Consider the following 15,423-nt stretch of genomic DNA (forward strand, 5'->3'; position numbering starts at 1 on the left):
TTCAACCCCTTGTCCATGGTCATTGGCCTAACGTGTATCCTCCACACCAATCACATTTCTTCTCTGGATATTTTTTCTTCCCTTTTGGCAACAGAGGGGTTAGCTCCCTCTTTCTCCTGGATCGGAAGCCTTCACAGTGCATTCCAGAGCTACTGGTGTCATGTCCCTTGCCCCATTGAGGATTCTGGGAGAATGAACTAGAGAGATAGAGAAACCTGACACTATGAAATCCTAGACTCCAGATGCACAGAATCAGAGCTGGCCTGGGTTGAACTGCATGTAATAAGAGCCCAACTCCAGGACCGACCCAAAGGGGAGTTTATTTTTCTCAGGTGGCATCTGATTGAAAGGCTGACAGGAGAGATCTGGTATGCAGGTTCCATGGTGACCGCAGAGACCCAGCCCTCTCCTACCATTTTGACTTGACTTGACTCATCACTTGACTCTCCTTCTCATCTTCCAGGATGATTCCTGCATCTCTGGGTGTCATATCCACATTCCAGGCAAAAAGGACAAAAAAGCATACGCCAGCTAAGTGTGAGGATTCTCAGATGGGCCAACCTGTGCATGCCTACTTCCATCAGAGAAGGGTCACGTGACCACCCTAGCTGCAAGGGAGCCTCAAGAGCTGAGCGCTTTTAGTTGGGCACACCGAGAACATGGAGAGAATGTACATCAGGTAGGAAACTGGGTGTCTGCCACAACTCCCCAATCGCCTTGTTTGCCTGTGTGAGTCCACAAATCCTCCTTTTTGCTTAAGCCAGTTTGAGATTGGTATTTATAACTTTCAATAAAAAGCCATGACTAATACGCCTGCCAAACGCCACCGCCACCACCTGATCCAACTATATCAGAATAATCTTGACTTCGATTTCCAGTTGGAATACGTGCTTTTCCCACAGCAGCCTGAGGCAAGGCAATCACAAGGACAGGGTTAATCCCACAGGTGGCCAAAGCAGGCAGAAGGACGCTGTGACATGATTGCTGGAATGAAATGCCCCTCACCCCCTTGCCTGGCCTGCGGAGGACTAAGGAGGGGCCATCTTTCAAGCCATCAGTAGGATGAACCTCTACCCAGGCACTGTTATCGACCCTGTCCCCTGAGCCCAGCGATGCCACCAGGGTAGAGCAACAGCCCTAGGTGCCACTAAAACACTTCCATACAGAGTGGCACCTCTATGTGATGGGACACTACACCACAAAGAAGAGAAGGGGGGAGTTCTGTGTGTAGTGATGTGAAACACTTACCAAAAGGCATTAACGAGGGGGGGAAAGCAATTTGCAAAATGGTGTATATATAGGAGATAATCATTTGTGTTGAAAGGAAGAAAAAAATATGTGTGTGTGTCAATATTTCCTCCTGCTTAAAATATCTCAAGAAGGATACACACTACAAGAGATTGGTGCCATTTGCCGCCTCCAAACTGAGGAACAGAGAGCCTCAAAAATAGGAGGGAGGTGGGCAACCAAGTAGCTCAGTTAATTAAGCACCTGCCTTGGGTCATGATCCCAGGGGATCAAGTCCCTCATGGGGTTCCCTGCTCAGCGAGGAGTCCACTGATCATTGGCCTAAGGAGTATCCTCCACACCAATCACATTTCTTCTCTGGATTTTTTTCTCCCCTTTCAGCAACAGAGGGGTTAAGTCCCTCATGGGGTTCCCTGCTCAGCAAGGAGTTCATCGGGTTTTTTCTTCCCTTTCGTCAACAGAGGGGTCAAGTCCCTCATGGGGTTCCCTGCTCAGCGAGGAGTCTGCTTCTCCTTCTGCCCCTCCCTCCTGCTCATTCTCTCTCTCTCTCTCAAATAAATAAATAAAATCTTTACAAGAAATAGGAGGGAGGCATTTCTTCCCACACCCTTTAAACCTTTTGAAGTCTGGACCTTGTGGAATCTATCTAAGCCTACTTGCACCTATTTGGATCTTGAAAAAGAATGAAAACACGTTTCTTAAAGTAAATGCCTTTGCGGTCTGTGGTGGTAATGCCTAGTTTTTTGTTTGGTTTGGTTTGGTTTTCCAAGGCAGAACAACAGGAAGGAGGAAGCTGGCAGCCGGGACTGCAAAGAAAAAAAAGAAAAAAAGAAAATTAGCATCCACTTAACAATAAAATAGAAATAATATCTTTTGATTAATGGATGCTTTTTTTCATATTACTCTCAAAGCCTTTACAAACTTCGGCTCACTCATCCTCTCTCTTTCTCTTTCTACAAGGTGTGGAAAAATTGATTGAATTCCTTTCTGCTCAGGAGTAAGGACAGGCTTGAAGAACCCAGGCTGGGAGCCTGGCCCGCTCCTCTGTCCTGGAATCAGGTCACCGGGCCTGTGGCCAGAATTCCCTTTCTTCGGCTCTTTATTCCCAGAAGCCGATCCAACATGCTTCTCTATTGAAAATAGCTGTCCCCTGCCTTAGACCAGGGGCCTGAAAACTTTTTTCTCTCAAGGGCCAGATAGTATGTAGGTACTTGAGGCTTTGAGGGCCATTCACTCTCTGCAAGTACTCAGCTCTGCCGTTAGGGGGCAAAAGCAGACGCCGACAACACAAACAAACCAGCCTGCTGAGGGACCAGCCTTTTTCACTTACAAAATATGGGCCTTGGGCTGGATTTGGCCTGTGGGCTGTTCTTTGCTGAACCCTCCTTTGGACCCGAAGGAAATCTGCCACTAGACATCATGCTCTGCATTACATTTTTTATATGCATATTTTTTATTGGAGTTCAATGCCAACATATAGTATAACACCCAGTGCTCATGCCATCAAGTGCCCCCCTCAGTACCTGTCACCCAGTCACCCCATCCCCCTGCCCACTACCCCTTGCAATTGCATTACGTTTTTGATTAGCAGTTTACCCTCTGTCTTCCCCCTGGATGCAGATTCCTTGAGAGTGAAGACTTTTTTCATCTCCTTCAGCGCTCCTCCGCTAGCCTGGATATCCACTGGGTTGGCCAGAGGTCTCTCAACCCATTTGCCGAGAACGGAACCCAGCTCCTAGCTGAATTTTCCAGGGATGTGTCTGTCACACCTGACACCAGCTAGTAAAGTCTAGAGAAAAACAATTTTTGAGTTTGGAGACCACAGAACTTTATTAAACTATCTTACTCGCCTGTTCTTTTTTTTTTTTTTTCAAGTAAGCTGTACATCCTACCTGGGGCTTGAACTCAGGACCCTGAGATCAGGAGTTGCATGCTCTACGGACTGAGCCAGCCAGGTACCCATGTTACCTTTGTATTCTAAGATGCATTTCTGCACTAACATTTCTATGCTTCCAAAGTCAAGGCCTCTGTGTTCCGAGGCTTGATAACCCCAAAAAGATCCAGTCTTTCTTTGACCCCTGCCAACAGTCCTCCAGCCCACAGGATCACTGACCGCCTCCAGCATGTGAAGGGCAAGTCTACAAAAGGCAGCCTCAGCCCCTGTTAACTCTCTGGTGGCTGCAGCCAGGCAGGTCCTGTGGCTCTCGGTAGGGGGAGCAGCTGATCCCTCCGTCAGCTCCAGGGCCCTCCGCAGCTCCCTCACCCCTCTCAGTGGTGGGGGGTACCTAGGAGCCTCTCCCCAGAATTTCAGTCCTCCATGGCCCCCCAGCAGGAAACCACCGTCCAAGTTTAATGATGCTGCAGAAAATGCAGACAAGTTTCACCCCACTGAAGACTGTCCTGGAAGTGAGCTGAGCCTCCCACCATGACTGCCATCTGCCTTCAGCCCCAAAAGTCTTAAGGAAAATGAGCGCAATGTATATTTGGAGAAGCTGCTGTATATTTGGCTTGAAGCTGCCACCACCCTTGAGAGCCACTGGGCTTTCTTCCCCTGATTCAGTCACGTCTTCTCTTCCCTCCCAGCCCTCCTTCTAGAAACTGCATGGGACTCAACGAGTACACTTGAGAAGTGGCCAGCGTGACTGAATTTGTATTTTATTTAAACTCATCTAAATTTAAAAACAGATACTTAATTCAGTTATTGGAAAACTTTATGTTTGGAAGGACGTGGGTGGATAGGTCAGTTTTTTTCAACGGCAAATTTTATGAAATTGAAATACACATCAAGTATTTTTGATGAAAATTGAGTGTCCAGATTGAGATGCACTGACTATAAAATACATATCAGGTTTTGAAGGCTTAGTACAGAAAAAAAGAACTATCTCATTCATAATGGTTTGTACTGATTGCATGTGAAAATGATATTTTGGATATCTTGGGTTAAATAAAATATATTATTAGATTTCACTGTTTCTTTGTCCTTTTTTTCACATTATTTTTCCATCAGTCTGCACTGTTCTAGACCTTCTTCTAGTTGTCCTTTGTACTGGAACACTGGCTAGAATCATGGCCACCCCGTCTTCCTCCACTCCCCAGCAGGGCTGCCCTCCCGGTGTTAAGAGGGTGGTGTTTTCAGAAGAAACTACTCAGTCTTCTGAGACTCACTGTGACGAAAGGGGAGAGAAGGATGGTGAGCAGGTAGAACCAGGTGTAAATTCCTACAGGAAACCCAGCTCTGACGCCAATGCAGCACCCACAGTGGGATGATAAATGCATGGGCCTGGCCCTCCAAAGACACGCTTGGCGGAGGGCTCCCACAGTCGAGGGCTGAGTGCGGTGGCTCCGGTACACACAGGAGCATCTAACTCAGCCTGTGGAGCAGGGAACTCTCCCTAAGGGAGGTGGCAGTTGAGCAAAGTTGGAGCAGAATCAGAAGGCTCTCCAGCCGCCCTGTGTAGTAGCTCTGCGGGCCTGGTGGTGGCCACGCCTACTGCTAACCCGGATGCACCAACTGGGCCATCATTACCCCTCTCCAGGGCCAGGCCTGTCCCTTGCTCCCATAGAGTAGAGCCACCCCAGGAGTCCATCAGCATGCCCAGCGCCGAGCCCAGGCCTGCTGGAAACGCAGGCCAACCGCTCAGTGAAGAGACACAGACGGGAGGGGGGCTGGGCCCTCCTCAGCAGGACCAACGCTGGGACTGCAGCTTTCTGCAGTTGCCTGCCATGTCTCTGGGGAGCACCTCCCTTCCAGGAGGCTCTGAGTTGGAAACACACAAAATGGATTTGGGCACACATCCCTAATCACAAATGCCAGGAGGGTTGGAATATCCAGCGAAGTACTTTCCAGGCTTCTGGAAACACCTGGGAGGAGGGGCTGGAGAGCCAAAACCCAGGAACCCAGGGATGCCTGGGTGTCTCAGCGGTTGAGCATCTGCCTTTGGCTCAGGGTGTGATCCCCGGAGTCCTGGGATCAAGTCCCGCATCGAGCTCTCTGCATAGAGCCTGCTTCTCCTCCCTCTTCCTATGTCTCTGTCTCTGTGTTTCTCATAAATAAATAAATAAATAAATAAATAAATAAATAAATAAAATCTTCAAAAAAAATAAAGGAAAAAAAAAACAGGAATTCAGCCCTAATTCTGACCCAGCCAAAGGCTCACTGAGTGCCTGGGGACATCATAATAACGTGTGTTTATGTGTGTGTGTGTGTTTGTGTGTGTGTGTTACCTGCCATGGGCCAGGGCAAACAAGAGTAGAAACAAAATGCAATGGTGACAAGAGATGCCTTGTTTACCTCCAGCTACAGGGATAAGGAACGACTTCCTGGCAGGGTGGCATTTGGGAGAACAAGTAAGTACAAAGCCTGAGAAGAGAGGCCATGGAGGCTTAGGTGGGGCATGTCTCCCCTTGCTGACTGCCAAACTCAGTTTCCACCTACCTCTTCTCAGACACCCTCTGCAGCAGTGAGCTGACTCACCTCCATTCTCTAAGACATAAAGCTTGTCCTGTACACTCAGCACTTGGTTATTCACACTTAATGTTATTGAGTTTATTACCATTAAGAACATTTTCGATGGCCCACCGCTATCATGCTTCATGTCTTGTCTCTCCAACATCACAGTCAGGGAACATAATGATACTTTCTCATATTCCCTGCCTGCCTGCCATACAATCTCTGGATTGGAAGGGACCCTGACAATCTTTCTATCCAGACCCCCATCCTCTCTCCCCGACATGCCTCTGCAAGACTGACGTGCATGCTGGCTGCCTCTTTATTCTCTTTGTGCAAAACAGAATGTTGAGAACAGGTTCCTTCCATTTCAGTATCAGCTGATACTCCAAGACAAGAGCCAACTGCTTCCCATTTCAAAGTGAGAAGTAAGACCACCAGAACACAGGATAAGATGACTTGATTTAGTCAGGTTTTAAAATCCCAATCCAGGGGCACCTGGTTGGCTCACTTGGTAGAGCATATGTCTCTTGATCTTGGGGTTTTGAGTTTGAGCCTCATCTTCGGGTTAGAGTTTACTTTAAAAAAAAAAAAAAAAAAAGCCCAATCTACCCACCTCTAGAACCTTAAAGAAGTTGGAGAGGCAGAGGTGGGGGTTGGTGTCAGGTAAGGATTTGAGAAGAGAACCGTCAGTGTCTAGATTCCCACCCTCCCTGTGGGGGCTCTGTCCAAGGCACCGGGGCTTCAGTGAGACCTCTTAGAAGAAGGCTCAATGCATAGTCCCTGGAACATGCAGAACTCAGTTGACTGATATTCCAATCACGTTGAGGGATCCAAAGGGCCAGTGACTGTGGCTGACTAGCAGCCCTGAGGGTGGAGTAAGGAGAGGTTATATTGAAGGTGGCTCACTTTCCCCAAGTCATCAGGACAAAGGATGTATGAAGGTTTCCAAGAACCAGAACTGGCCAGATGCTGGGGCAGCAGGGGAGGGAGAAGTCGTGCAGCAGCCACCAGAAGAGACATAAGCTCCCGGTCAAGCAAACCGCAGGTGCCCACCAGGAACAGGAAGGGACCAGCTGCAAAGGACCCATGAAGGAAGGCATGAGAAAACCCAGGTGGCTAGAATAACACCAGTCAGGTGAGCCTTTTCCTGCCTCTTTCTTTCCCTCTCCCTCTTCCCAGTTCTGGAGGAACCAGAGGACGTGTTGGACGGAATGGGGAGAGAACCAAAGCACCCAGTGAAGAGAAAGAGACACAACAGCCCCACCCCCCCTTCTCACTACAGGCGCCAGCCTGACACAGTTGAAGAAGGAAAGGGAAGAAATATTCATTTTCAGTGAAGATTGGAGAATCTGAGCTGTTCCATGGAGCGGACATACTAATTAGTAGAGACTGGGTTTTTGTGACTGTAGTGAGTAGATGACTTTTTCTTGGATAAGAGTGACAAAAGAAGCCCTAGGACTTGCTCCAGTTTTCAGAACTGGGCACAGAACAGGTTTGGCAGGACAGCAGAAAACCAAGACTACAATTCATCTCTGCTAGATTCTAGAAGTACCTCCTTGTTCAGGGTCATGAGGACATACCGTACACAATTTCAAAAATTCGGAACATACTCTATATGGTATCCAAATATTTTTTCTTCAAAGAATAATATATCATGAAGGTTTTTCCCTTGGAGGAAAATATTCATCTATGAGTTGAACATTCCACCATATGGACATGCTGTAATTTATTTATCCAATATCTATCCAATGTTTGCTCTTGCAAATCATGCTAAAATCAAATATCTTATGCATAAATCTTCATACACATATTTGCTTCCTTCCTAAAGATAAATTCCAAGGAATGGAATTGCTAGACTAGCAGGTAGACATTTTTAAGGCTTTTTAATTCAATCGTCAAAGAGCACAGGGTCCAGAAATACATTTTTCCTTGAGTAGGATTGAGTGGTCCAGCCCAGCAGAGGCTTGAGTACTTCCTACAATCTGTATAGCTTTTCTGACGTGACCAGGGAAACCAGGGAAACAATGTGACTATTGGAGGAAGTTCTTCTCATGCACAGATATGTAAGGGGAGTGAACATCACATCTGAACAAGCCTATCCTTTTTTTCCTACTATAACACACAGAGAATACATTGCATGTACTTATATGGTGTCTCCCTTCCTGTCTCTTCTCAGAACCAATTTCTTGGGGACACAGTATGGAGTATGATCAAAAGCATAGATTCTAGAGTTGAAATTGCTCTTCTACCCAGTAAATGTGTTCCTGAAACAAGAGTTTCCCCCACCTCTGTGTATCCTCCCTTGTAGGCTTTCTGTTATGGCTGAATTATGTTTCCCACAAATTCATTTGTTGAACTCCTGACTGCCAGCACCTCAAAATGTGACTATATTTAGAGAACTGGCTTTTAAAGAGGTAATTAAGTTAAAATCAGATTGTTAGGGTAATTCAGTGTCACCAGAGTCCTTAAAGAGGAGCTTAGGGTACAGACAACATACAGAGGAAAGACAATCTGAGGAGACAGCCATCTCCAAGCCAGAGAGAGAGATCTCAGAAGAAACTCACCCTGATGACACCATGATCTCAAACTTCCAGCCTCCAGAACAATGAGACAATAAATTTCTGTTATTTAAGTCACCCAGTCTGTGGTACTTTGGAATGGCGATAGTAATACAAACTAATATACTTTCCAAATTGGCTCAATTGCTAAAAGTATTTAACAAGAAGCCTCAAATTCAGTAAGTGTTCAATAAATAATGTCATTAGTTATAAATTTCTGTTCTTGCCTTACCAAAAAACTGAATCCAGGTCAGCTAAACTAATGGTTCCCAACAGGGAGTGATTTTGGACAATGCCTGGAGACATTTTTGGTGGTTGCAAACTGGAGAGAGCAGTGTCGCCAGCATCTAGTGGGTAAACTCCAGAGATGTTTCTAAACTCCTATGCATGGGACAGCCCCCCCACAACAAAATGTCAGTATAATGGAGGTCGAGAAGTCCTGAGCTAAACCAACACTGGCAGTCACCTGGGTGTCAAGCTCTTCCATCCAGATGAGCCTCACACCCCTGGGTTGGGGAATACCCCTTTTGTGTGGTATTTCCCTCACATGTGCTATGAAGCTATCTAGTCTACCAAACAGGTAGGCTTGGCCAAACCGACCCATCTAGCAAGCACAGTGTGACATGATAGGAATCTAATCACCAGGTATATTAGCAAGCTTCTACTGCAGTGCTCCTGCCTAACAATCACCAATCTGTGAGGTGAACAAAATAAGCATTTGTTTGTTGCTTTATGAGGTGGCTGGGTTAGTTCTTTGTCAACCTGTGGATCAAGTGCAGGTCTGCCTCATACATCTCAGTCTGGAGCCCAAGCTGAAGGAACCCCAAGAACCGAGGTATATTCTTCCCACGGTGGAAGTTTCCAGAGGGGCGAGTAGAAACAATGGTGTCTCCTAAGGCTCAGAACTGACACACTTACCTCAGCCCACATTCCATCGGCCAAAACCCACTAGTGGGCTCCCTGTTACCTACAAGATAAAGTCCAAATGCCTTCGACTGCCTTCAATTCTTCATTGAAATCAGACAGACTAGAATAGACAAGCATCTTTCCAAAGTCTTTAGCAGACACCAAAGGGCTTCATTGCCCATCTCTTTAGCTTTCTCTGGCTATGCTTGCAGCTCCCAAATGGGTCTGTCATACTATTTCACACCAATGGGACTTTACAGATTCCACCACACTTCTCAGTCCGCCCACCCAGAATGCCTTTTCTCCATCTGCACTTGGAGACTTCCTCATTCTCCAACTCCCCGTTCATGTGTCCTCTTCTCTGCAAGGCTCCCCAGCCCAACCAGAACTAAAATTTTTGCTTTGGCTATCACTGGACCTAGACCCATCTGTCTGGTCGCTTCTCACATGTCATTGCCCTTATCTCTAACACACTTAGGGAGTACTCTGCAGGCAAAAACAGTTCATTCTCAGGTCCCTAGCACCCAAATACGCAATATTTATTGAAGTAGTGTAGGAGGAAGCAAATGATTCAATGAATGAATGAATGAATGCTGTGTCCCATTTCAGCTATGTATACTTCTCACTAAGTTACTCAGACAATGAGTTGCTTCTCAAAAGTCACTCTCCTCCTCTTTCTTATAGACCAAAACCCAAATTTTAAACTGAGAACATTATCACTCATTTCTCAACCGCCCTTGCAGTGAGGCGTGCCTATGAAACTAAGTTCTAGCTGACAACACATAAGCAGAAATGTTGTATGTGATATGCTGAATGGCTTCTTAATAGGAAAAGAACAAGCCTTTTTCCATTCCTCCTTCCTGCTGCCTGGAATTTAGATGCAATGGCAGGAGCCTTAGCAGCGATCTTGAACTATAAGAATGGAAGGTACATGTGGCAGAGTAGAAAGACAGAAGGTGTGCGGGTGTCTGACAATTCGTAGAGCTGTCTTAGCAGCACCCACTACTTACCTCAAAAATTATTTTACATAAGACAAAACATTCTTAGATGTTTTAGCCACTGTAGTCGAGCCTCTGATTACTAAATAAATTTAATTCAAAAGCACACTTTAAAGATTCCTGCGTCTTCACTGGGTGAACACATCTTCACCTCAGTGCATATACACCCACTTTCCTATCAGTGGCTCTGGTTTCTCTACACAGTCGTTAAGGATTGGTGAAAAAAGAAATCTGCTCATTTCCAGCTCACTCTTTGCATTGCTGCTATTGGTCTCCCTTTCTACTGAACACTCTGTGGGGAGAAAGTAAGGTTTTACCACTGAGGTAGGGCCAGGAGATTTTTATAAATTCAGTTACTAACCCCTCTGGCAACAGGTAAATTCTATCACTTTTCTCCTGGGTAATATTAATAGTTTACAAATGAAACCAAAGTCCTTGAGTACAGCCACCTCTCCAAACACCTCTCCATCTCACATGGAGGACAACCCTTTACGCCCCATGATCTCCACAGGCTTAGCACACACGGCAGTCGTTTGTCAGCCCGCCTCTGCCTACTTGATACAGGCCGGTCCTCTGGCTGCTGTCCAACTGCAGGGACTCCCTACTCCCTGCACCAGCCTCCAGCCAGCCAGCCCTTTAATCACTGACTCTAACTCCCCTTATCCACACCTGCCCTGTACTAATCCAGTATCTCTGCGGAACAATTAGCCTTCCAAATAGAGGTAGTTTCTTCTCCTACCTATTCTCTCCATGGACAATGGACTGATAGATAGAGGTATAAAATAGGGCAGAGATCACAGAGTTCATCTAGAGCAGTGATTTGCAGAGTATTTATATTTTAAACCCTGGAAGCCTTTGTTCGTCTGAAATCTTAGGGAAAGCCAAATATGGAAAGTAGATAAAGTTAGAGCCACTTGAAAGGCAAGAGAGTTTGAAGGGAATCCAGAGACTGGTTTGCCCTCCCTCCCCATCCAGCAGTTTTAAGGACTGCTCCTCTCAAAAACCCTGGTCTCTATGCCTCAACATGTGCTCTTCTTCTTTCTGCCCAAGTACACCTCTTCCGGGTGTCTGTGTGGGTCATCCTGCCTTCCAATCAAATTCCTAAACAAATGTCACCTCTTCTGAGAGGCTTTTCCTGCCACTTATCCAAAGTCACTCCAACCCCAAGTCACAGCCTCTTCTTTCAGGCTGCATTAGCATTAGCCCAGGTCCTCCAAGAAAGAGATGCTGAGATGGAAGAACAAAATGCAAACTTTTATCAGAGCGAAGGTGTGAGACAGTAAAAGAAGGGATGTAGGATGGGCTGGGAGAGCTGGTAGGCTGCCATGAAGAGGTGTGCCTGAAGGAAGGAGACTGTGCGGGGGCGGGGGGGAGACAGGAGGGAGAGAGGGTAAGAAGTCCTAGGCCACAGTACATTTCTAAGAAAAATTGAGCAAGACCACCAGAGAGTATCCAAACTCAAGGATTCCTTCACTGAGTCTTATTGCTGAGGAACAGCCCCTGAGAAGCATGGTCCTAGTCAAACACAGTGAGGGATTTCAGAATACAGAGTCTCTCTCGGTCACTTACACACCCTGCAGTCTGAGATCAGAGAGGCCCATTCTTATGGCTGCCACATTTTTCTTCACAGCACTTTCACCATCTGATGTTGTTACATTTAGTGTTTGTTAATATTATTCCCCAGATACAATGTAAACTCTGTGATAATAAGGACATGCCTGGCTTGTTCACCACTATATCCTCAGCTCCTAGAAAACTGCTGGCAAATAGAATGTGGTTAACAAATACTTGTTGGATGGATGGATGGATGGATGGATGGATGGATGGATGGATGAATGATGGATGGGTAAGTGGATGGGTGGGTAGATAGATAGTTGGATAAATGGATGGATGGAAGTTGAGTGGATGGGTACTTGTGGAGTAGATGGGTGCATGAATGGGTAGATGGGTGCATTGGTCAATGGATGGGTGTGTGTTTGGGTGGCTGGATGAGTGCGTGAATGGATGGATAAATGGATAGTCTGGGCCACAAAGGAGGTATAACATGAAAGGAACAGTGTAAAAATCTCAAAGTTGTGTTGTTGATCAAAGGAAAAACAAAAAGTATCATCATGTGTTACCAGGGATACAGGAGAACAGAATGTAACTGAGGGGCCTCCAAGAATGCTGTTTCCTTGAAGAAGAGAGATAGGATTCAGGGAAGCCATACAGGTGATGAGAGCTCAGCCAAGAGTTTCAGAACATAGGGTAGTTTTTTGGCCATGCGTTGCAATTCATCCAGGCTGAGAGACTTATATTTACTTTTCTGAAACTAAAGAGATGCAAACTCGTGGCCATGAAAAAATGAAAAGGTAATCTAACCTCCTTTCCTTTGAAAACATACACCCCACATATACTCAGACATTGGGCTTCTCTTGGGTATGACCATTAATGACTTAGGCATAATGTTATGCCTCTCCTTCCCACCCCACACACAAACCCACCACCCTAATACCACGTTGTAGAAGTCACTTTCCTGGCTACAAACGCTGAGACTCTAGATCACATGGAGATCTAACTCTACCATCTAAATTTCAGTCAGGAAGATCTGAGGAGATTAGATTTAAGGTAGCAGGGATGTGAACATGCGAAAAGGGGAATGGCTTCTCCATGAGTCAATACTAAAATCTAAAGTGATCTTCCTCCCTTATTAATAAAAACAAAATAGCACAAGCCCCATATAAGAATGTCTGCTCTTAATTTATAGGGCTTTCCAAAATACATGGGCTTTCTCTGATATGACAAGTTCAACTGATTTGTGTAACAAACCATAAAATTAAATGTATGTACTTAAGGGACTGGGGTTGCCAAATGGATTCTCCAAAGTAGCTGCCTTTTTGATTCGCTGCACCATTTTTAGCTAAAGCTGGTATAATGCTCTGCACACTTCAATAAAAATGGAATCTCACAAACCTCCAAGAAGCTAAGGGCAACCTCCAACTTTTAATAATAGAGTTTAGGCAGCCACTAAGGACCAAGAGAAGTCTACAGTGTTTGATGGATTTGAGTTTATGAAAGCAGCTATCATTTTTGTCCCATTGACCCAGGGATGGGGTCAGAAAGGGGCCTCAGGGACCATAGCAGGAGATGAGAAGGCGTAGCATGACAGAGGGGGGCTGTAAGCACCCACTACCCCTTTCCTTCTCCAGTCAATACACCACACTTTCATCTGACATACATGCTGGGCTTTGTAGTAAGCTTTCATAGGTCTGAATCAACAATGTGAATAGCAATAGTCACTGAGATGACATAACATTTGTATCAGAACCTTCCCATAAGTCCCCAGGGGGTTACCCATATAAGATTCACTGATATATTTCTCACTCTCCAACACTGAAGGCCGATCTCCTGAATAGAACAGACATTGTCTGGCACACACTGTTTACTGTAGCTCTTAATGGAAAAGTTATAAAAAAATAAAATAAACACTACTTCAATGAACATTTGTTGAGTTCTGACCCTGCTAGACATCAGGGATACAAAGGTGAGTATAAGATCATCCTTTCTCACAAATAACTTACAGAAAGAGGAGGCACAAAGGCAACATGAACATATGTTGAATCATTTAGAATGTATTCACCTGAAAGTAACAGAATATCTCCCCAGATGTGACTTAGGCAACAGGAGGTTATTACTATACCTCACATAACAAAAAAGATGAGGGAGAAAGCTCCTAATGTGGTTCAGCAGCTCTGGGATGGAAGGGATTTGCTTCTCTCTCTCTGTGATTCTCTTGGCTTTCCCCTCATAGTTGCAAGACGGCTGCTAGGGCTCCAAACATCACTTCTCAGAGAATTATATTCAACAATAGAAATGGAAAGGCAGGGTGTTCTCTGCATTACTCCTTTATTGTCATGGAGGAAAATCTTTCCCAAGAATCCCTTAGTTGATTTTCTTTCTTTCTTTCTTTTTTCTTTTTTTTTTTTTAAAGATTTTATTTATTTATTCATGAAAGACACAGAATGAGAGGTAGAGGCACAGGCAGAGAGAGGCAGGCTCCATGCAGGGAGATTGATGTGGGACTCAAACCTGGAACCCCAGGATCACGCCCTGAGCCGAAGGCTGGCGCTCAACAGCTGAGCCACCCAGGTGTCCCCCCTTGAGTTAGTTGATTTTCTATCCAATCCCTGCCAGCAGGAACAGATTACATCCCAGACCTTAGCTGCAAGGCAGGCTGAGAAAGAAAATGTCAGGTTTTCTCAGCCTCTGTAGGGAGAGACAGATTCTCCCGGCAAGTAAACAGGAGAAGGAACCATTGTGAGTAAGCAAACAAGATCTGTCAGGCGTAATGACAAGGAGGTGTAAGGCCAACTATGGGAGCCTAGAGGAAGCACACCTGTCCCACCAAGAGAAGAATCCCTGGAGCTGGTAACACCTGAGGTGAATATTAAAGAATAAATAGGATTTAGCAAGATAAAGATGAAGAGATGATAAAAAGAGTGAGTGGACCAAGATTCCAGGTAAAGAAGTTACATTAGCAAAAGCACAGAATGGTGAAGAGCAAGAGGCCAGCGCCAGTTTAGCAATCTTAGAGCATCTAGCAACTAGAAATGAGTCTCAGCCAGTGTCAGAGGCATGGTCACGAAGGCCTCCTAGGCTGTCTGCAGGAGCTTGAACCCGCAAAATAGGCCAGAAATTGCAGATTCCAGAGCCAGGAGGCCAAAACCAACCTCTAGATGTGTTCTGTTTGGTGAGCACAGTGTTTGCATTCTGAATATAATGGCTAGAGGCAAGGCACTTCTCACTCACTGAACCCCTTTCTATTGTCTTCCACCTGGCCTCCCTCCTTCATATAAACTGTCTCCCTGTTCTCTTAAGACTTTTGAGCTTGCCTCCTCTGAGTAGGCTCTGGGGAGCCATCAAAAGATCTTACATAGGGAAATGGTACTGCCATCTCTACATCTTATATTAACCTCTTAATTCCCCTAATGGGGAAGTTACAGTTACAAGAACATGGCTGGAGATAAGAAGACAGAAGAAGGTATATTTTTCAGGACTCTTGATAGCAAGTGTCAAAATGCAGCTCAAACCAGTATAAATTATTAAAAAGGATATATTCGTTTACATAACATTCTCTTTAAAGTAAGCTCTATGCCCAACATGGGGCTTGAACTCATGACCACAAAATCAAGAGTCCCATACTTAGGGGCCTAGGTGGCTCAGTTGGTTAAGCATCTGTTTTCAGCTCAGGTCATGATCCCAGGGATTAAGTCCAGCATTAAGG

General features: G+C 45.5%; 1 long non-coding RNA gene across 2 annotated transcripts in view; it reads right to left on the reverse strand.

Moving 5' to 3' along the window:
* Nucleotides 1–295: 295 nt before the first annotated feature.
* LOC140603392 (uncharacterized) overlaps nucleotides 296–15,423 on the reverse strand; it is a 49,690-nt gene continuing 34,562 nt past the window's right edge. For both annotated transcript variants that reach the window (XR_012006370.1, XR_012006371.1), the window contains exons 2-3: nucleotides 2,845–3,037; nucleotides 296–2,054 (exon numbers count right to left, since the gene is read on the reverse strand). This is a non-coding gene — a long non-coding RNA (uncharacterized lncRNA). The remainder of the gene's footprint in view (nucleotides 2,055–2,844; nucleotides 3,038–15,423) is intronic.

This window comes from Canis lupus, chromosome 14, assembly GCF_048164855.1.
Source record: "Canis lupus baileyi chromosome 14, mCanLup2.hap1, whole genome shotgun sequence".
NCBI classification, from domain to species: Eukaryota; Metazoa; Chordata; class Mammalia; order Carnivora; family Canidae; genus Canis; species Canis lupus.